The sequence below is a fragment of the Anser cygnoides genome, chromosome 7 (genome assembly GCF_040182565.1).
Source record: "Anser cygnoides isolate HZ-2024a breed goose chromosome 7, Taihu_goose_T2T_genome, whole genome shotgun sequence".
In the NCBI taxonomy this organism is placed as follows: Eukaryota; Metazoa; Chordata; class Aves; order Anseriformes; family Anatidae; genus Anser; species Anser cygnoides.
In genome coordinates, this window is record NC_089879.1 from 10,068,684 (window position 1) to 10,091,769 (window position 23,086).

General features: G+C 40.8%; 1 protein-coding gene across 4 annotated transcripts in view; it reads right to left on the reverse strand.

Annotated features, from left to right (window-relative positions):
- The window catches only part of ACSL5 (acyl-CoA synthetase long chain family member 5), a 31,934-nt gene extending 16,418 nt beyond the window's left edge, over window positions 1–15,516 (reverse strand). The window contains exons 1-2 of one of the 4 annotated variants that reach the window (XM_067000596.1): window positions 15,409–15,516; window positions 4,264–4,439 (exon numbers count right to left, since the gene is read on the reverse strand). The gene's annotated coding sequence lies outside the window, so the exon portion shown is untranslated. Of the gene's footprint in view, window positions 1–1,197; window positions 1,344–4,263; window positions 4,440–4,677; window positions 4,798–4,853; window positions 4,974–15,408 lie in introns of those variants that run through there. The other 3 variants (XM_013174554.3, XM_067000597.1, XM_013174553.3) reach the window with 3 other exon arrangements.
- Between the last annotated feature and the right edge of the window lie 7,570 nt (window positions 15,517–23,086).

The following is a 23,086-nucleotide window of genomic DNA, read 5'->3' on the forward strand; positions in this document are numbered from 1 at the left end:
GCCACACACAAACCACATCACCTATCGCCTTGGGAGATTCGGGGCTCTGAAGACAGCTTACTTCACAGACTCAGTTATGTAAAGAGAAGTAAAATCCCAGAGTTAGCTGCAACGGCTTTTCTCAGAACCGTGTTTAGAGGCAGACAGATTTGTATGTAAAGCAAAACCCACAGTAACTTGCATTAAGCCTGAGAGGCACTTTGCTTTCAGAGTACCTCTTACAAGAGCTACAGCCAAACAGTTCAAGTGTCCTTTGATCTTGCCTGAGAAGCGCTCTGCCATGGGAAAGCACAGGGCCTCAGTAACTTACTTTCAGGAAGTACAGCACTTGTGGTTTCAGACTAGATGTTACAGACTATTTCTGGGTCTTCCTCTATTGAACTCTCAGTATTCTAAAATAGAAAGACCGTTTTTATAAAGAACTTCGCTTATATTACTGTCCCTCCATCAGGCACAGTGACGCCGTGACACTGCTTAGTGCTAAGGCTTCGTCAGGTAGCTGCTGAAGCCAAGCTTTCAGGGGTAATTTATATCAGGTTTTCTCCTTGAAAGCTACCTATTCAGAAAGTATATTGGTCCCACAGAAAAACAGAACACCTAGCCCTTTGAAGTTTTGAAGAATTTTAAAAATAGTATAACAAGTTCTGTTGCTGTTTCTTTCCTCTATTAGATAGTACAGGACAATAACCTCATAAAATATGCACATATCAGCATTACATTAACGGGAAATTATTATTAGACATAAACATGCATAGCTGAAACAGCTAAAACTAGAGCTCAACTTAGAAATCCATAGAGAGCCCCTCAGAAAACTAGAAAATGATCATTTAGCAGCTTACATAGCCACACGAAGAACAGGTAGCACTAAGAACTTATAAGTATGGATGTCTTTTATCACAACATATTACAGCAGTCGTATTACCAAGAGCAAAGAGCAAGCGTATATCTGAATTTAACTAAGTTTAAGATTAGCATCTGATGGCATGCTACCAGAGCTTTCCTAGCAGGCTCCTGATAACCGCATTATCTTGAACCTCATAGCTAAGCACTACGTTTGCACGTGGTTTGTACTAAAACTTAAGTGAGTAACCATCAGCAGGGCCATTAACAATAAAACAAAAGTGGAACTTTATTACTTGTCCAAAAAGCGCCTCAGAGCAATTACAGAGAAGAGAAGCAGCAGTCAAAAGCACGTACCATGCTGTAGACAAGGCAGGAAGCCAACCTCTTTTCCTTAAACACAGGGAGCCTTACGAGCATAATAGCAAACCAAAAGCAATTAGATAGTAATCGTTTTAAAACTAGAGCTAGTTCCCTCTCCCCAGTTTAAATAAATCAGCAAGCAGAAAAGCATGCCGGGAACAGAGGTTATGAAAGGGAGGAACTTCAGTGGTTAGAAAAAAACTACAGAGGAAGTTTTTCTTTTTTATTATTTGGTGAAGCAAGGAAGTTGAACTTTAAATGTTTCTAAAGAAGGAGATGAAAATTATACCGAAATCTTTTGAATGTTTATTTGTAATTTATAATCCATTTGCTTGTTTTTCCTCTATGTCTAAAGCTGCACTTTCAATACCAGGGATTATCTCCCTGTAGCTGTGCTGTACATTAAGGTGAGCAGAGCTTTGCAGCGTGTAGTGCTAACAAAATAGTTTGGGTATGGTATTTCTTATCTACCACTCTAACACACTTGTTGGTAGGCTGCATCATGGTTTCTGCTGAATTTTTTTTCCCCCCTAAAAGCTGCCTTGTCCCTTCTAAATTGCTTTCTGCTGTGCTGTCATTTTACATATGCACAATTATTTGCACAATGTAAAAGTGAGTCATGCTTCAAACTATAATTTTATTTCCTACTATGACAGGAATTTGCTTTCTGTCTAGAGTTGTGTTTCTTTGTGTGAAAGTTTATGGCTACTGCTGTTTCCCTTTTTCTCCATGGTGCTTGCCTGATATAACTGGAAATTTGCAGCAGGCTTTGAGAGGTAGGAAGACAGTAGCTTTACCTAAATTTCTCCTTTAGTGCCTTGACCTCAGATCTTGGAAATGTTTTCCTGCTTAACAGTTTGCCCATCTGAAAGCTTTTCTGTGCTGCATGACTTCAGAATAATTTACCTAGTCAGAATAAACTACAATAAAGCTAAGAAGTTACATAGCTTGTACTTGCATAAAGAGTTCTACCTGTCCTGGACCTTGGCTTGCTAAAACCTAGTCTCTACTAATTGCTATTATGTCTTCATTGCTGCTGCAAGCTTTATGTTATTGAAGTAAAGCTAGCTTACTCTGCAATTTCGGCATTATTTAACAATGCAGACCTGTAGGGAAGCTGGGGGTTAAATCACTGATTTTGTCATGAGCTTTGGATGAAGATGAAAAAGAAATAGCTTGTTCTGCACAAAACTCCTTTGCCTACCCAGAGCTGCTCCTGGGGCATTCAAACAAAGCTGCGACTTTGAGCTCCAGTAGTGCCAGACATGGTGCACTTATGCTTAGAGAAAGGCAATGCCTCTTACACAGAAGGGAAAGACAGGCTCCCAGCCCAGCCGGCTGCATTAACAACTGTGAGTTCTTCTATGAGGATTTCTCCTTTCAGATATCTGACCTCAGGCTGTTATTTTTTCAGGAGGAAAAGGAAAAGTAGTGAATCTGCCCTGTCTATGATCGGCTGTTGGGTGGCAATGCTGTACGTCTCAGTCAGATGCCCTGACTTTTGCTGGGGGTGTGAGAGAACTTCACAAAAGCCTTGTGAAGGATAGCTTTTCCTTAATGATTTGTACTTTTTAATGCTCGTAAATTAAAATAGAGCTGATGCTCTTTCCCCAGCATGGGTAAGAAATAACATGATAATTTTGAGGCTTATTATTTTTGATATTGCCTCAACTGATCTGAATAAACCCTGGCTTTTTAAAGGAGGCACAAATATATTTTTTTGCCAGTAATTCTTTGCCAAAAGATAAAGTAAAGCAGAGTCATGAATAACTCAACCTTTTTTCTTTTTGTACACATATGTAAAATGTATACCTGCATCTTTCATACATACTATGAAATTAAGATCAGTAGAGCAAAGAATGTATATAGAGTTTAAATTAATTGTTATTGTCACTGTCACAAAAGGAGAGAGAAGATGAGCTTTCACAACAAGCACTAAGGTCATGGCACAACACAAGCATTGGCCATCCAAAGATGCCCAAATATCCCATCTACCTATGGCAAATAGAATTGGTTGTAAGTAAGCGAAGGGGAAGCACTATCTCAGTGCATAGTTTTCTCTGTTGTCGCTTCAAGACTTGGAGCTAGGTTTTGTGAGTCTGTGGGAAGTATGGGCTCACTTTATCTGAAGGGGTTTAGGGGTTTTCGATTCCTGTATGTTTTCTGACAGCTATAAAAATAATAATTCTTTATTGGTCTGTTTTTTTTTTTTTTTTTTTTATTGAGGACAACCTTCTGGCTTTTGTAAAACAAAGAAACCATACAGAGACATAAATGATCTTCTCGGCGCATAAGTGGGTTCCTCAGAGAAGTCACCATGAGCAGGATGATGGAGCACACATTTTGCCAGCTTACTTGCAGCTTGAGTTCTGGTTACCCTTTCTCTTTGCTGTCCTTTCCTCAGTTACAGCTGCAGCTCTATGCACAAGCAAGAGCTTGGAGAAGGCTCTATCTCTATGGCTCTGAAAACTGTGTTTTTATTTATTTATTTACAAAAAAAGTTATTACAACCAGCCTCTGTGTTTTTAGTTAGGGATTAAGCTCCTATAGTACTAAGGTTTGCCGATACCCTTGTGTTTATAAACAATCCAGTTTATAACATCTTTTTACTGGCAACATTTCAAAGCCTGCCTCTGGTGCTGCGGAACCAAATGACGGCTCCATTTCTGGAGCTCTGTTTTCACGAGGAAGCTGAAGGGGAGCTGGCACTAGCACCCCATGTGCTGTATCTTTAAACAGACAAAACCAGCACGCTGATAAGAAAATGGCTTCAGCCTGGCCAGCAGTCAGGTTTCCCGTTCCAGCCAGGCTATATCAACGGGGAGCGCGGAGATGGTTACTCTCACTCAGGCGCTTCCTCCGGCTGTGATTTTTTTGTAAGCCTCCGTGAGACCAGACCCTCTCCTTGTGCAGCTAACTACTTGGTTGTCACCTTTAACAGCACCCAGCACGTACGTCACAGCGAATTTGGGCTGTTGTTCCCCTCGCAGTACTCCTGTGCAGGAGTAGGAAGCCTAGCACTTTGGAAAGCCTGGCTCCGACCAGGAGGGATTTGCTTACCTTCTGTCCACCCAGGGTGGAGGGGCTGACACGGCTGCCTCGCTTCTCTGCTTTACAACTCCAAGTGGGTGCTCGAGGGCTGGTGCTTCCCCGGCTTCTGCGGCAGGACTGAGCCCCGAATCATCGGCGTGTGGCTTTAATAAACAGGCAGTACTGCACCCAGGTAACCCTTGAACCTGCGTTGCAACAGGTTCAAAGGTAAAAATTATTCTTGATCAAATATAAAGAGCAATTTTGGCTGGTTAGAAATGTTAAACATGCAACTCTTGCGCAACAGATTCAGAAGAGAGCAGCACACTGTGAAAGTGAACCCCAGCCCTGTGAAAGCTGCACACTGGGATTTTCAGCAGGGCTCCATTTATTCTGAGTGTGCATGGGACACCAAATAAGCATCATTTCACTGAGATGAGGTACCTCTTAATTGTGCTTAGAGCTTGCAAACATATTCCTCTATTTTGCCTGTTCTTAAGCACGTCTGACCGCTGAGGAATAGGTTTTCTTTACAGCTCAAGTGGTCTATGAAGGAGCACGTTCCTTTATGGCAGGAGCTCTAAGTGCAGCTAGGATATATAGGGGATTGGTTATCTTACCATTATACATCTTTCCCTTGAAGGTGTGCAAAGGATTAGCAGACTAGCAAGAGCAGACAAAACCTGTTCCATCACCAATTTGCATTGTTTTAAGTGGGATTTATTTAATTTGTCTCCCTCGTTCTGTAGAGTGGGAGTAACTGCTGTTGTGCTCAATGCTGGTTGGGAATGGGCTCAGCTGTGCAGTGATGTACTGGGACCCAGCTGTGAGGTGGAGCTCCTCTGCTTCACTTCTGAAGGTTGTGGGTGTAATCTCTGGAAGGGCTTTGCTCCTCAGGATCCAAGGCACAAAGCTAAAATGAAAGTTCTTTTTGCACGTTTCATACTGTTCAGACTGCTCAAAATCATGAAGCTTTTGTTGATTTAGGCTGGGTTTGACCGGTGCTGTATTTTGACTTATGTTTAATATTTGAATTATACAATATTAATGCTTTTCATTTATGATTCTAAGTATTCTTGATTGGGATGGGGAAGTCTGCCTCTATCAGCACAGATTAGTAAAACTGGAAGCACCTATGGCAGCAGTAATCATCATCCTAGACCTTCTGATCTGTAATTTCCTGTAAGTTTTAGAAAGTGTCGGTTTGGGGAGGATGAAAGAATGAGTGGGGCAGTTCCAAACTTGATGTAGAGAGAGTTTGTTTGCTACCAGTGTGCAAGTCTCTTGGCTGTGGTGTATGGTGCACCTTGCATGTGGGAAGCAAAGCTGTCAATTTAACGCTGTTATGAGGTATGCACTAGATTCCTGCTCAACTACTTTTTTTTTCTTTTTTTTTTGTAAGTGGGTGTTGCCTCATTGCCTCAGAAGAGCTAGAATTATTGACATCAGCTGTGGATTTGTCTCTAGATGCATTTTTATCTCAGACGTGGTGGAAGAGTAGCAAGGAGACTTGAGACAAAGCAAATTACCTAGGTTAACCTGTATGTGTTAAACGGTAATGACATTTCCTTCTCCACTCTTTCTCCCTGGTATGTAACGTACATGGCTTTTTACCTCTTTAGAACAACAAATTAATGTAAGTTGTACACTTTTCACCTCTAAGGTTGCTTCCTGATGAGTGAAGACTATTGATTAGTTTACTGCTAAGAAGAGAGCTGGGAGTCCTAAGCGACTCTGAGTGGTCAATGTCTCATCTCTGAGTCGCGTAGGTTGGGCTCTAGAGCAAAAGTCTTACTGAATTGATAACTGTGGTGGACCTTTATTCAGTTTGTTTTGAAAGCAGGTGTGAGAAAACAGGTTCACAAGCCCCAGAAGACCCATGGGGTTATGTTCTGTAGTGCAGGCTTGTCTGTGTATGTTATCTATGTTCCTTGTTGTTTCTGAATGAGTGATGCCGTAGTTGGTGATCTCAGTGACTAAAATACACAACCAGTGACATAAGAGAGACTAAAACAGTTGTGGAAACATCACCTATGTCCCAGTTTTGAAAAGGAGGGGCTCAAGGGAAAGCTAGTCAGAATTAACAAAAGCTATTTTCTGGGAGACTGGGATAAATCATTCCACTTTCAGTTCACAAAAATGTTGGTAATTTTTCCCCTCAAGACAAAATTCTGGAGAAAATAAAGACAAAGGGCATGAAAGAGTCTCTGTAGACTAGCTAGGATCATATGAATTGTGTCAGGTTTGAAATTTCTTGAAAAATGATATTTCAATTTAGTTGGAAATCTCTGAGCAGGGTACAATATAAAATATTCAGGTTTATTAATTTTTGACAGAAGCATCTGCATTTAGTGTGTTTTTAAGCATGTGATAATCCTGATTTTCTTTAGCTAGTTTTTGTAGGTGATAGAAAGCTCGTTTACTTTTTCTGATTAGATCCATTTTCTGTGCTTATGTGAAGTACAACTAGTCACATTAACTCCTCCTTCAAATATCACACAAACCATTTAAGCGTTTACCCTTTGTACAGACTTGACACTTGAGTGATGAGCATTCACCAAAAGGGAACAAGAAATGGCAAGGGGTGTGTCTTCCCGCTCACTTCCATCTTCGTTACTGACAGTGGGATTTGTGGGCATGTTTCACTTGCCTGCCAGTGAACATATAACCGTGGGGTATCCCAGAATGCTGATTAAAAGCGATTCTTGCTGAGGTTGTGCAACTAATCCAAGCTGTAAAGAGTGGAGTTAAAGGTCATTACCACCCAAAGCTGGAGTTTAATCACTCTTCTAGGTAACATATAAGAAGCCTTTTCTTTATTGGTCTTGTGAAATCTACTCAAACGCAATAGGCTGTCGAGTGATAAACATGAAACAAACTCTAACCCTTCAGCCTAAATAATGGCCATGACAGTAGTAAAGTTTGGTGCCAGGATTTTGTCATTCTTACTGGGTTAATGCTTTTGAATAAAAGGGATGGATGTTTAATTAAACTGTTTAGATGAGTTAATGAGACTGCTCCTGTCTGTATATTATCAGTGGCTCTGTGGTGCCCAAGAGCAGCTGCACACTTGTTTTATTTTCTGGTATTGCTGCTGTATGAAATTATCTGACTTTTTTTTTTTTTTTTCCTGTTGAAAATCTATGGCATGTCCCCAGAACTTCCAATGGTTTTAAAGCCAGACCAATCATACTTTTAAGATAACTGTAGATGTTAATGAAATCTGCAGAAGTATGAATTGGCACAAATCATTATGCAGGAACTGGAAGCATTGGATTTATATCTTGCCTTGCAGACTGAGAATTTTACATTAGTCTATTTAGGATTAGATATTTTCCCCCAAAAGATTAGTTCTTCTGAGCTCTGACACAAAAAACATCTGGTATTGATCACTTTTATTCCATCTGATGAGTATCATAGATGAAAAATAAAGGAAGCTGTCTTTGCAGTTTTCTCTCCGTCAAAGTAAAGCCATTCCTATCTTAAAAGCAGTAAATGCTGGGTATTGCATGTTAACTCCTGAGACCATCCAGCACACATTCTGCCTAGCTGCATGTCTGTGTTGAAAGTCTGTGGACAGATTAAATTATCAGGTCTTTTCTTTCTTTAAAGGTTAATAATATAATGGAGGCTGCTCAAACATAAAATGGGCAAACACTGTGGATACAGAAGAGCCCAGATCCAGCTGGCAGCAATCAGTGAAGATTTCATGGTATTTAACTCTTGATGAAAATGAGAAGCACCTACTAAAGCAGAGGCTCTGCGGACCTTCTGAAGCTCAGCCCAAGTTTGTTGGGTCCACACAGAGCTTGGCCTCTGCATCAACTTCTTTAGACTTTCAAATTCAGTCTTGAGACATAATCCAAGAACTGAAGCTTCGAATTCATTTATTCATTAGTTTTCATAGTTTGGCTCTGTTATTCTACCTACACGTTTATCCCCCCAGAATTGCTGCATTTAACCTCCCCTACTGCCAGGATAAAATGTGGGCAGGAGAGCCAGTCATGACAATTTATGAACAGAGACTTTGGTTATTGACCATTCAAACTGGAAGTGGAAAAAAAAAAAAAGAGAGAGAAGCAAATCTGTCTTAGTGACTCGTGACTTTAGACTTTGGATCTATGGACTAATAAAAGAGGAAAGAGCTAATGTTCAAAGGGAGCAATATCTGACGTGTAATATTTAGATGAGGAAAGTTTAAAGACCACTTGGAATGCTTGTAGGTGTTATCACAGTGCTGTAACTTGTTGAATCAACCAAATTCCATTTATAGTATAGATAGGCATGAAGATTTGATTTATCAAATCTTTTTATTTGATTAATTTAGCTGAACAAGAGAGCTAGCAATGATTTTTTTTTTGAAGATACCTTTCTACTAATGGCAGAGGAATAAATACATTGGAATGGCTGATATTCCTGTTACAGTCCTTAATATGTTGTGCCTTGGACCTCTTCTGTTCACCTTTGCATAACGCAAAGGATAAGCCTTGGAGATCAGCTCTTGTTCTGATATTCAGAGGAGGTTTGATCTGATTTGGGGTCCGTATCTAGTTTAGGAATTCTATAATGTAGAAGCTCTTCCTTCCTTTTAATCTAGAGGTAATTCTATCCATGTTGATAAGGTGCCGTTATAAAACAGTACAGAGTTGGGCTCTAACATCCAACCTTTCATATGCAGCAGACCTTCTGCATAAGCATAGTTACTAGAACAATGCAGATTGCCTATAATTTTCTAAAAGCTTTTCTTTCTACCTGTGCTTCATCTCAAGCCTTGACTGAGTTAATTTTGTCCCAGTTAAAGACCAGGCTGGGTATAAGAAGTGCAAGAGGTGGCTTGTTATGACATAAGGTGTCTGATGCTTTTGTGATTTAATTCAATGGAGTTCATTAGGCCCGTGCATTTAAAAGACTGTCTGATGAGTACTGGCATGGCCTTTAATTTCCAAAGTAATTGTGCATATTTCTTTAGAACTCTGTTGAAACAGGTCATTGGAGCTAAATTTTAGAAGGCTTTTGAATCCTTCTAGTGCGAAATCATAAAACGAGACATTTCTTTAAACTGTGTATTTCAATTTTAATAAGCCTCTCTTTTTGAAAGTCCTTATTACTGATAAAAGTACTTTTATTTTGATGCCTAAAATTAGGGTCAGATATTTAGGGACATTGAGATGGTTTCAATAGCACATGTGGTTTTTCAGGGTTGTGCAGATAAGGAACAAATTCAATTTTATGCCAATTGAAGCTATTGATCTTGAAAAGGCAGTTTGCTTGAAAGAAAAAAAAATTGCAATTCAGGGAAGTACATCAAGAAAAAAAAATCAGTGATATTCAAATTCAGGCAATCAAGTACTTCCTGTGGCTAAGTTGTAACCCCTGGGTCATGTTTAGTAAGGGTTTGGAATGAGGTAAGTAAATGCCCTTGACTAACTGATTAATCAGTGTATGATATATGAGTGTGCAATGTGTTTAATGTATGTCTATGGTATTTACACTGCAGTCACTGCAGTAGACTTTTCTTGTTAACTTTTCTTAGAAGATTTCCGACCATAACTGGGCCAGATGCCTATTTTTTTTTTGTTTGTTTGTTTTCAGCTGCCTATTCGGGACAAGCTTAATCACACATTATTTGGGTTACACCTTCTGTTTTAGACCATGTGGACTATTTCACATGAACCATGATAAAACGAGACAGTCACAACCAGTAATCCATTTTGGATTTGCTCCTGAGGTCAAATGAAAGACAGGGAGTGATAAAAAAAAAATGTTTAAAAACAAAACAAAACAAAAAGCACAACAACAAACAGAAAGGGGAGGAAAGTAACAAATAAGCAGAATGCAAAAGAAGAGAAAATAAATGCATGTTAGCTGTAAGAAGAACAGAAGAACAGCAGCCTATTCCACCTTGGTAGTTTCATGACCCATGACCTTTGTCTGTAGTGGTATTGGACTACCTGTAAATTCTTCATTTGAAGTTTAAAGGTTTAAAAAAAGATAAAAAGATCTGGGTAGAAAAAAAAATCCAGTAGATGTTTGCAGCAGCTATTGGTAGCCCCTTTCTGCAGGTTGCAACACAGAGGGCACTGAGTGCCATCTACTGCTTCTTCTGGACCTTTTGCTGGTATCTGGAGGTGTGTACTTAGGTTACTGGGGGATCTGGAACTTCCTTGGCTGCTCTGGATGCATTCATTTTCAAAGCAAATTAAGCCAGCCACCATCCTACCTAAAATGTGAATGCACGTGGTGTCTGATGAAGAGCTGAGTTAGGGGAGAATGTCCATTGATTTATCAGACCACGTGTGTTCATTCACTTCTCACTGGAGAATCAAGGTAAATACTTGAGAAAAAAAATGGAAAAAATATAAGTATTGCCTTCATTCTCCCCCATTACCTGCCAGTCTTTTCTGTCCAAGAAGAGAATTTGCACCCTGCCCATAGGAAGCATGATGCGATCTCTTTTGTTAGATGGAGAGAGATGAAGAACAGTAACACTGAGGCAATCTCACACTTCACAGCTAGTGCTACTTGCCCCATCCCTCAGTTAGTGTTATCCCACATACTGTCTACCCATTTACTTTCTTTCCAACCAGAGTGTGCTAAACGATACATGGCTATCTGTAAAATCTGACTGTCCCTGACTTGTGGTATCTACTCAGTCCAAACTGAAAATGTCACTGAAATAAGTAAACCAAAATCCTCTAGTTAATTAGGATTATTTAATTAAATTTTGGTGACAGGCAAAGAAGTTGGAGCCAGCAGAATAAAAAGAGGAATAAGAGGAAAGTGCCATGTCTCAGGTTCGGATGTATGGCCACTTGGTAACATCGTGGTCTCAGTGTGGCCTTCGGTACCAAGGAAGGACTCCCATCTGTTACAGTGCTGCTGTAGCTCTTGCTCTTCTGAATTTTCTGAATGTCTTGGTTAAAGAGCCAGACACCTTCCAGTCTGTGGTGTTTCAGGCCCCTTGAATTCTTCCTGCCCACATAGCAGCCAGCAGCTGGGCTCAGCTGTCCAGGTTACCATCAACAGTCATTTCAGACCAGTTGGCCTTAGGTAATTTTATCCTGGCTTTTGTTTGTGCTGATTGTGTTTGTGATGCCAAGAAGTCTCTTAGCGCCCTCGTCCATCAGTTTAGGCAGGCAAATATTTCATCCCTTTTATGCCAGATTGTTCAGAAGCAGCTGAGATGGAGTATGTCTTCCTGTGGTTTGCTTTTTTCCCCCTGTCCTGTGATTCCGGGGTTCTTTTCCTTGAGCATGATGCTTAGACCAACGGCTTCCCAGTCTCGGTGGGAAGTGCTGGAATGGGGGAAGATTTTGCCTAACATCAGGCTCAGTTCCGTCCATCACCCTTGGCAAGATGCAGTTTGACTACTGCTTTTCAGCCAGTATGCTAAGATACTGGGTTCCTTTTTCAGGCTGTTCTGGAGGGATGCATCAGAGAAAAAACATTGTTCTGAGGAGCCAGGAGGATTTTGTCAGGGAGCTCTATCCCCTCTGACATGTTCCTTCTGCCTCTGAGCTCACATGTTAGTGCGGTGCACATCCCAGAGCATGATACTCAAATGCTTTCTCCCTCAGTAAAAAATACTGATGTTCTTCCACTGTTAAGTCTTTTGCTGTTGATTATAACAACTTATTTTCCTCTAAGTTTGAAATCACGTATATAAAGTGAAAGCTAACAAGTCTTTTCCTAGTGTTAAATATTGATATCAATGTGTTCTGAACCGCAAAGTTTTCACTTGCTGAAATTATGTCCAATTTCCATAGGTAGCCATTAAAATTTTACCTGTATTTTAATATCTAAAACATCATAGTCCAAATTATATTGCTTTTTAAAACCTTTCAAAGGTTTAACTTTTTAAAAGGTCTTAAACCTTCTGGCTTTATAGTAAATTTTGCACATACAAATAGAAAATTAAATGAAGTTAAATGAGGTTTAAGAAAGTTAAATGATTTTTAAATGAAGTTAAACAAGATTTTGGGAGCTAAGTTCCTGATCTGTTTCCAAGTCAATGAGAAAAGACTCTTGAGTAAGGATAGCAGGGAGACTGAATTGTACTTAAAATGAAAAAGAGATAAAAAGAGAGAAGGGAAGCGATCTTTCCTCTCAAAAGCTTTTCACTTCTATTTGAGCACGTTAGAATTTCAGGTGAATTGCTCTGATCTATGATATTTCCACCTCCAAATGTTAATTACTGTCCTGTTATTCATGCTTTTCATGCAACGAGGTAAGACCTTGGTATGAGTTTGTTCTCATCACAGTGCAGTTTCTCTCAGCATAGGCTAAAATTAAACCTGGGCTGCAGTTTGTGTGCTCCGTTTTTACTGGAAATGGAATCAGTGGCTCCAAATTCCCCTTGAGGATCGGCTGCTCATCTGTCATTGCTAAAGACATCCCTGTGCTCCTGCCAGGAGCTGCTAAAATGAGCAGGGAAATGGGTGGGGGGAGGACGTGGACACTGGACCTGTATTTCTGTGTAAGCGATGGGCATTAGTTCGCGTGGTGCTAACACGGTGTTTTTGCAACTTCTTGCTGGCTGTGGTGGGGCCTGCCTTTGATGCGGGTTGCTTTGTGCGCGTGCCAGATCTCGAAGCATATTGCTCGTGCTGTGAAGTTTGGTATTTTCTGTTAGGAAGTGGGAGGGAAGTGGATTTGTTTGTCTGATCATTGTAACAGCTAACAGACGGGAAAGCACTTAGCAAATCCAGGCAGGTTGTGCTTTTCAGCTGTGCTGAGCTCTTGAGCCCTCAGTGGTCGCTGCCAAGGCTTTCGCAGTCAGATCTATCATATTCTCTAAAGAAGAGCTGATTTCTCTTCAGAGTGTTTCCTACAAAGTCCTTTCTAGAAGCAATCAGTGCTACAGCAGGTTGGGAAGACGGTTTCTTTTCTCTTGCAGTTTCTGAAAGCTGAATGAGTTCTAGTTTACTTTGAGGAGCTTTCAGACCAAATAACCAAGATAACAGATATTGCTGACCGGAATTGCATTATTTTATTTCCAGGATGATGAAGCACAAAGTCTTGGTACTCTCCATTTGAGTTTGGGATTTTTTGCAAAACGATTTGCCACAGTTGATACAAATCTGATAAGTGCTTTAATTGGCCAGCAGCAGGCTGTGTCTTCAGCTCTGGTCACGTACAAAAAGGGATGGCACTTGAGGCTCTCCTCATGCTGCCTCGAGTACCTTTGAAGTGTGAGGCAGCCATTTCATCCCCAGCAGCGTGCGCTGCCAAGATTCATCCCTTCACTGTGGGACCTCTCTGTCTTCAAGGCCTCTCAGATCTCCCGAGTGTTGCCTGCCCTTTGGCACGCAGCCTGCTCTTTCCTTAACCTTTCCCACCTACACCAGCCATGCCATGGTTTGTCCCAAGGCTGTTCCTTGAGCTTTGCTTCTCTGACTGTGTGTAGCTTTAAATAGATTTTCTGTGACTGCAGTCACAGCATTTCAGTTCAGTCTGTAGCAATCCAGAGAAGGTGCTTGCTGGTAGAAGTATTCAATGGGAAGATGAATTCTTGAAAATATTCATGTAACATCACTGCTTACAGCTGGTAACATCCAGCTTGAAACCTTTCTGGAGGCAGGTACGGCACCCAAGCAGAGCCAATGTCTGTATCGCAGGATGTAGTCTGTCCTCTGGTTGCAGGAGCATGCCATAAATGCTATAAATTCTATAAATGTCAAAGCATCATCATCACTGACAAATGGATCATTAATTATACTGATGATTGTTTGGCAGATCGCTTTGGCCAATTTGTAAAGAATAAAAACCTCCTGGCCACAGTAAGCATTTCCATATGCTGCATATACCCCATAAAAAAGGTTTGTACTGTAGTAACACCTTCTGCTGTGTCCTCCTTTGGATGCAGAGATCCCAAGCTTACTCATCTTTCAGTCCGTGGCGTGGAGCACAGATGATTGTTTGACTTCCTCTTGATACGCAGTCACATGCCATACTTCATTTTAAACGCCCACATATTGTAATACCTTTGGTGTAAGTAACATCACTAATTATTTCAGATGAGAGGAATACTTCCAGATGCCACCTTGTTGCCCAAACATAAGGAGAGGTGGTCCCACATGTAAAGGTAGAGCAGAATTATAAAAGGTCATTGACGTCAGCCTCTCAACAAAGCTGGAGGGAGAAGCCAGGGCTCTGGAGATTCTGACAGGTGCTGGAAACGGTGAATCTTTCTTTAGTTTCCGTCTCTTCTGTTTCACTCAAAACTGATGCAGACTGGTGCTTTTAAATGATTTTTTTCAAAAATTTTTGCAAGAAGGCACATTATGAAACACTTCTGCAACACTCAGCTAGATTTCATCTCATTTACATTCTCTTTATCTCTTAATTTTGCAATATGTGTTTGATTTTTACAAAAAAAAAAAAAAACAACAACAAAACCCCCTCTGATGTTTGTCTGGAGAGGTGAGGTGTATCCAGGGAGTACAGTCGATAGCTTCACTTAGTTCTGTGTAGTCACTGGCATGGTTTATTTTGTTAGTACTACTTTACTATGTCGTTATTTAGGGAAAAACAAAAAACCGGTATCCATGCTGTTGCTGGGATCTTCCTTTTTCATTTGGGTCCAGTGCTATTTGCTTTCTTCCAGTCTTGCAGTAAATCAACATACTCTTCAAAAATACACAGCAGTGTAAATTATTTCGTTATCTCCCTTAGCCCTTTATATACCAAATTATCCAGTCCACATAGTTGAATTTTTTCATATGTCCTAGTTGTCATTTATCTGTTCACTTCTGCTCTCCCCAACACAAATGTCCAGGTATAAAATAGTTCTCACAAGAGTTAGCATTGTTAGCATTTCTTCTTTTCCCCTCTCCATCCCATTTCTTTTCCTCATCTCCAGCCCCGAAGTGCAAATGCACAAAGCAAAGGATCACATAATAGTAGCTGTTAGTCAAGTATGATATGTAGAAGTAGATAGTCTAGAAAATATATTCAGCATATGTAAAACTATAAAACTCTTAGCATCTTTTAAGGAGCTTAGTACAAAAGACCAAACCATGCAGTAGAGAACAAAAGAGATAAACAATATCATGTCTTAATTTGGTGGTAGCAGGGAGCTGTTAACATCAGCTAGGCATCTTTGCCCAAGTGCACAAAGCAAGCAACATTTTTTTTATTATTATTTAGTAGTTTTTTTTTTTGTCAGTCACTCACCTCTTTCAGTATAGTGTTGGTTCCTGTTTCAGTAGCCTCCTTAGTACTGCTGCTAGCTTCTCGCTCTTTGCTACTGGCTTGCTTACTCATCCATCTTTTATACTGACAGCTACACCCTCACGTAATAATAACTTGTTTTTATGCAGTGCATTCACCTTAGTGATTTACCCAGCCTACTCACAAGATTACAAAACAGAAAACACTGTGTTAATAGGACACTGCCTGCCAGCAGGCTCTCTAGTCTGTTAGTCGAATGTTTTATGTGATTACAAGATCACCTCTGGTATGGCTTCAAAGATCTAGAGCAAAGTGATGAAGAATTTCATTCTTTTTTGTTGGTGGTGGTGGTTTTCTGTTAAATATTTGCAGTGACTTGGGAAAGGATTTTCTGAATGAAGCCACTTTTGCAGTAAAGAGTTTCTGTATCCTTTTCAGACACCGAAACTTTTCTCATGAAGGTTTAGTACCTAGAGTTTACAACTTAGAATTGAGTGCCAAAAGTAAATAGCTTTTTCATCAGAAGGGCTCTTGTGATTGTTGGTGCCAGTGGGCTGTGGCTCTGCTCTGAGGGAGTCTTGTTGCAGTGTTTTAATGAGCATGTAATAAGTCCATATAAATGATGCCCAAGAGCCACTGATGTGGCAGCTGTTCCTGCTTGTGCTCCCAGTCAGGCTGCAGGGAGCAATATGCCATTCTCCTAACGCCAACACGGGGTTGCTGGAAGTGCTTCTATAGAAGAATGGTTAACTTGCAACTTGCAACATTTTTGTTTGCTTAACTACTGTTTTCATTTCTTACTGACCTTTTCCCAAGCCAAACTATCACTATTATTATTATTTCCGTCAGGGACTACTTAGGGCCAAAACTCATTCAACCACTTTGTGTTACTGGATGTAAATTTTGATACAGACACACATCATGGGGGGAAGAGAAAATCTACTACTGATTATATAGGAGGTACCTAGGTACCACATCATTCTGTATTGTTACTTCTGTTTGTCCTCTGTTTTTAGTCACTGTCACCTGTTGCATCCTCTAACTACCCTGCAAGCTCTTTGGTTTCAATGTGGTCCCTTCCTGCATGGATGTCAGGCCAAAGACATTGAAATATGGTCTTTGATACTTATATTATTCCAATAACATAAGTGACAGCAATATTTTGATAAAAGGAAGTTAAACAATATATGTGGGTTAATAATGTGGGGCAAAACCCATGACTAGCATTTTCTAGAGCTTAACAAGTACTGTTTGAAAATCCTCCTGAAACCATCATGGGAAGGAAGGCATACATTTTTTCTTGATTTCAAAATGGGAGAACGGTTGCATTTTCTACTATCAAAAAGGTAGGAAAAAGTGCTGATGGCCATGTTACAAAAAAGACACATTCAGTAGGAAATAACCCTGCTCAGTAGGTGAAAAAGGAGCATAACCCACTGAATAAAGCTGCAGGGTGTTTACGCTTAGCCTGTGTGAACCAGCAAAGAGAAGGTCTGTGCCTTTATGTTTCAGAAGCCCCCAGACTTTGTTATTCTGTTCTGATCCGGAGTGATTTCCTTGCTGTACCCTGCCCAAGGATAACAATGGTAAAGCTCAGACCGGTCAGTGAGGTGGTGTGAGCAATTCCACTTGCCCAACAACTGAAGATATTGGCTCACCTTCCTTGCTGAAGGTACAAGCATGCCTCTGGATGACTGAGTCATGGGATTTAAAAGCAAGCTGTATTGGTTGATCTGTGTATATGGCTTGCTGTCGAATTTCCTTTCCTGAGCAGAGGACAGATCTGGTAATTTTTCAGCTGTAATACAACTGCATTGGTAATAGTCTAAGATTTCTCTGGGAACTTGCTCATAGTGCTATAAAGTACAAAAACAACTGAAAACTGTTGGGAACCAATAAAGCCAAACTAATCTGTAAAATGAAAAGCAGAATCCAGTGGCAACTGGGATTAGTGAGGATTATAGAACAATTAAGAGCTGCACAACAGAATAACTTTTGCTTTCTATTTTCCAAGACAGAATAAAAAGCTGTCTTCCTGTCACCATCTCTAGGGTACTTTTTTGGCCTTCTGACTCTGATATTCCTATGTTTAGATGTGAACAGATAGCAAAGCTGGACAATATCTTTCTCTGCAACTTATGTCAAAATTGTGTCTCCCGTACAATGGTTAGAAAAAGTACTACATAAAAGTCTTGAGTAGTTTGGCTGGACCTGTGCTGCATTACTTGGAAGCTCACCTGAAGCTATTGCATAGGAATAACCCCATGATTTGTAGATCTGCGTGGAAAACCAGCTCAGCTACTGTCACCTTTGTTGCTAATGTCAGGTATAACACAAAAGATGCATTCCTCTGGCAGGAGAGCATCAAGTACCTATCATCTGTTGCTAGAAGTTCCAGTTCAAATACAATTTTCCTTTGTCACCTGGATTTCAGGTTGCTAAATATACAGCATTGTTAAGCAAGGTAGGTAGGAAAATGACTGAACAATTATTCTATTGAGTGTCATGTATCTATTTGGTATTGTTTTATTAAGTGAAGTGGGATAATTTCTGCTCCCAGTTACGTGAGCATTTCAAAGAGAAAGCAAATAGTCTTTCCAGGTGGAAGATGCTGAATTACAGATGCTCCGTAGGCCTCAATGCACGTGCAATTAGCTGTAGGTGCTTAACCGTGCTACTTAAACTGAAGGCTTAGTCACCATAGGTTTCCTTTGTCATCAACAGGAAGAAGTAGACGTCTGCACAGAGAGGTTAACTGCCTAACATCTGGTTTGCCTTGTGAAAGGACCTGCAGCTCCATGGTTGTAAGGGGAGCTGAGATTGCACATTCCCAACTTGAATTCATCCCTTCAATGAATCCCTTGGTCGTGTTCTTACAAAGTGTCAGCAGGAAGGCATTAAGGAAGCACAGTAAGGACAAGCCAGCTTGGCTTTATCAGAGTGTTATTCTTAGCCTTTCTTACCTGAGAAGGTAAAACAACGAGGATAATGCACAGCACTTGTCTGTCATGCTATGAGATGTAGAAATGGGATAGTGTTGAAATTGGTGTTTGTTTTCTTAGTGCATATTTAGTTTTTATTTAGCAGTAGTAGCTCTAAGTAAAGGGCTTTTCAGCTTCTCACACTGCCCTGCCAGCGAGGAGGCTGGGGGTGCACCAGGAGCTGGGAGGGGACACAGCCAGGACAGCTGGCCCAGGCTGGCCAAAGGGATGTCCCACACCTTACAGGGTCATGCTGAACAACAAAACAGGGGCATGTGGCCGGGGGGTGGCCGCTGCTCGGGGACTGGCTGGGCATTAGTTGGTGGGTGGTGAGCAATTACATTGTGCATCACTTGTTTTGTATATTCTTTTATCATGATTATTATTTTTCCTTCCTTTTCTGCCTCATTAAGCTGTCTTTATCTCAACCCACAAGGTTTTACCTTTTTTCCGATTCTCTCCCCCATCCCACCATGGGTGAGTGAGCAAACCACTGCGTGGTGCTGAGCTGGGCTACACCACACCACGAGCTCTTGCAGAAAACGTGTGAGGCTTCATAAACAGGAAATGTTCCTCTCCAGGCTAGGATGCAGCTGAAGTATTGTGCTGTTAGTGAATGCTGAAAACTGCCATCGTGATTAATACTGCAGCCAACTCCTTGCAATTTGCTGTACGTTCTTCATTACTTTACATGCTTTGCTAGCATCGTGCAGGTCAGAGTGCTCAGAAAGGATTGCTGTGTACCAAACACTGATGCAATTCCCACCTAGATGATTCTGTGATTCCTCTATCTATGAGTCTATAAAGTGCTTTTTATTATGCTTCCTCTATGATCTCCATCCAGAATATCCAGTTGCTTAATAGGGCAATTCATCCACAGAGCACAAAACTCTGAATTTAAATGGTTATTTGATGGACTGGACTAGCTCTAGTGAGGATGTCTGTGATCAGGACTGCTCTATAACAGCCTGCATTTGAGCTCTGTAGGAAGCTGTTGTTTGTGTCACGCAAGTGCACAGTTTTTTAATCAATGAAAATCTGCTTCTTAGTCTCCAAACTCATTGCTATGTCCTCTTTAAAATACATATATATTGTCTTCTGCTGTGCTACCTTAGAAAGACATATCATTCTATGTTGGAGCAATAGATGTCTTAGCACAGGGCACTGAATGTAGCTAGGTAAATTATACGCACGAAAGTCATCTTTTGTCAGCCTTCTTGCTGGCATTGTACTTGGCCCCAAGACCATGCTGGTAGCATGTGCTGCTTTCCCCTTGCTGCATCCTAACAATCTGCAGGAAGAGGACTTTGTCCAACTTGCTGTAGATTAGCATTTTGCTTTTTCCTGGGGGAGGGGAGGAAAGCTGTGTTTGCATATGAAAGCTGGAATAAAATAATCTCTGACCTAGGTCACTCCCACACATGACATTGTGTCTGCACATTCGGCGCTTCAGAAGAACAATGCAAATCAGAGCAGTGACTTTCTGTCCTTCCTGAACCCCAGAGGAACACAGGTCAGAAAACACGTGTAAAAGCAAAAAAAAAAAAAAAAAAAAAAAAGAAAAGAAGGCAGAAAACTGACAGTGTGCTCGTCCACCCATCAGGCTGTTTAGAGCCAAGTCAAGAGAAGGCAGAAAGTGCACTGTATGAATTGCTGCAGTGAAGGGGGTTGTGGTTAGCAAACCCCAGGCTGTCAGTGCTGGGGCTGAGCCTGTGAAGAGTTCTGGGTGAGGTGTGCATCCCTGCCAGCCTGCTCATTTCCAGAGCAGAGCAGGAAAGGAGGCTGCACTGCTTCTCCTGGGCTTTTCCAGGACACGTTGTTTGGCTGCTGACCATGGCTGAGCTCTCTGTGTAGGGCTCAGACCATTCCTGCTCGTCAGCACTAGTTAATGCCCATGGTAACGAGGTGATGTCTCCACCCTCCTGGCTCCTCCAGACACTGGAGTTACAGGAGTAAAACCTGGACCCGTGAAGGATGTGTCCTCTCTGGGAAGGCTCTAAAGGTAGCAGTTACTTCAGTACTATCAGGTGCTGGCCTTTAATAAATATTCCCACTAATTCTGGACATGAAAACTGAGATATTTTCCCTGAGCAGTTGCATGTGTGTGAGGAGTTACTTTGTTCTTGGTCTTGTTATTTTTACTCACTGAAAATTCTTTTTATATTCCTCAAAATTTTGAAAAAAAAAAAAAAGTGAATTGAATTTCTGTTTTCTTGAGAAGTCCCACGGTTCTGAAAGAGGGAGAAATACTCTCTTCTATATTTTTAAAATAAGAAAATGCTGTCTTGCAAAACTCGAAGCTGTTAAATTCCAAGATATTGATGGAGTTCTTAACTTTTAACATAACATTGCCAAAATTTGAAAGAAAAAAAAGGTGTTTTAATAGATCCTTTATAATTTCAAGTGAAATATTTTTTTTTTTTCCTCTGCAAAAGGAGAAAGGACAAGAAGATGAATGAAGCTATTTCTTGTTGTCTTTGTCTTGTTTGCAGATGTTTCTGTGCTGGTTTAGGTTGCTATTCACCATCGCTCAAGAAAATGTTTTTTTGCAGTTTTTTTTTCCTATCACTTGTTTAGGTTTGATATTTTGGCAGAAATTATTTTTCTGTACAGCAAAGAGAAGCCTGCAACTGGCAATCTCTTGCATGAAATGCTCTACTTTTCTTGCATTACCTCCAGGTGGTGTACCTTCAGGAGTGAATAATGAATAAATTATTGGTGGCAGTTTCCAGTTGCTGCCAAAGTACTTAATTTTTCCATCAACATAACCAATTGTCAGCCAACTGGTATTCAGCAAGCCATACATGTTTACCTACTAATATAATTGTGTAACCTAGTGGCCTTTCCAGGGATGTGTATGTGATTAAATTCTGTACATAAATGTTTGCTCTGTGGTGACAAATGGTTTAATTCAATTCATGTAGTATTAGCTCTGTTTGTTCTATGACAAATTGGATGGGAAATTACAGTATGTGCTTCTTCACCTCCCCCCTCATTTGCAATTATTGTTTCAATCTGCAGCTCTTCAGATGTCAAGTCTGTTATGCAAGAAGTTAAACAGTGAGATCTGATCAATGGGAAACTTGCTTTCTTTGTTGTCCAACAGTCTAAGGTCTGTAATAATGCAGCAAGTAACTTAACTCTTTAATTAAGTGCTTGGTGGTCGGTAGGAGAAAATCAACCAATAAACTGATGCATTAAAATCTCGCAACCCACTAGCCAGCTAACCTTAGTTTCTAGCCTTTTTCAGGAGATTGGGTTAGATGTCAGAGTTGCTAATTGCATGCCAAAGGAGGGACATCATTTCTGTTTTTCAGGACATCTTCTTGGAAGATGCACTGAAAACAACAGTGTGCTCAAAGGCAAAAGCCGTGTGTACCTGGTCACCCTCAGTTCTCCAGGGGAATTTGCTAACTATTTATATTTTACAGAAGAAGTCTAGGAAAGACCTGCAGGGACAGGCCGTTCACAGTTCTCTTTCTTCAGAGAAAGAAGTTTGACACTATGCCCCCTGCTTACAGCACTTGGCTAACATGATAAGTTTCTAAGTAAACCTCTTCCTTTTCCCAGTTTGTCATTTCCCCAGATTTGCATATGTGAATAAGGACGTCTCCAGCCAAAGTGCACCTGAGGTTTCTGCATGTACTTTTCAGTCCCTGGGGACTAAGAAATCCCAAGCCCAATGTGAGAACGACATAGGGCATTTCTAGGCATACTTTTGTTTCTTAGTATGTGAAGAATTATACTGGTTAGTTTTAGGTATGGATTGTCAGTTACTTATTGTGGTCTGGAATCACAGTTGCATTTGGGGAAAAAAAAAAGGAAAAAAAAAGAATTAATTTAGCGAAAATTAAATGTACTTTTAACTGAAAAGATTTGCCAAATATCAAATATCTCTGGACTGCTGCGTTTTTGTTGCTCTTTTGATTTGGATTTGTTGTTTAAAGTGAGTTCTTGCTCTGCATACCTCCATGACACAGTAAGTGTTAAACCTTGGGGCTGTGCCTGTGATGGAAATATGAAATGATGGGACTGTGTCTGTAAAGGAAATGTTAAACGACGGGAAGGACATCAGAGATCAAAGAGCGCTGATTGCCAGTACGAAAAGGCAGTAAAATCTGTTTGTATGGTAAGCATGCAATGACAGTTTCCTGGTTGAGTACAATTGTATTAAACCAGCGTGCTTCTCTCATGGGTTGTACCCTAGGGGCGGCTGCAGGACCTGAGAGCGTGTACCAGCGAGCTGTATTTTGAGCTGGTAGCCCGATGTATTGTTTTGGCTGTCACTAACTGAGGTTGAGATCAGTACCTCGAAATCAGATCTGTGCAGTTCTGCCAAAACGATGTGGTTACCTTAGACTCTTCTCAGAATAACCTTTTGGTTTACCTTTTAACTCCAGGTCATTATGAGAGAGCTGGGTTAGGGAGAGGTACTGCTTGAGGGTAGGCAGGCAGAGGAAGCTGAGTAAGGCACAATCATTTTATAATCTGACCAGCTGCAGCATCACCGATTACAGCTAGACTGGCTTGGTGCCAGTCCTGAGTGGTTCAGACAGTTCATCAGCCTTCACACAATCTGTCCCTACCTGGCATCCTAGGAAAATTATTTTCGAATGCCTGTTATTCTTGCCTCCACTAAGAGGTAGAGGAAGTTCTCCAGGGATCTGTCTCTCCTGTCCTTTTGTATTGAATTACAAACC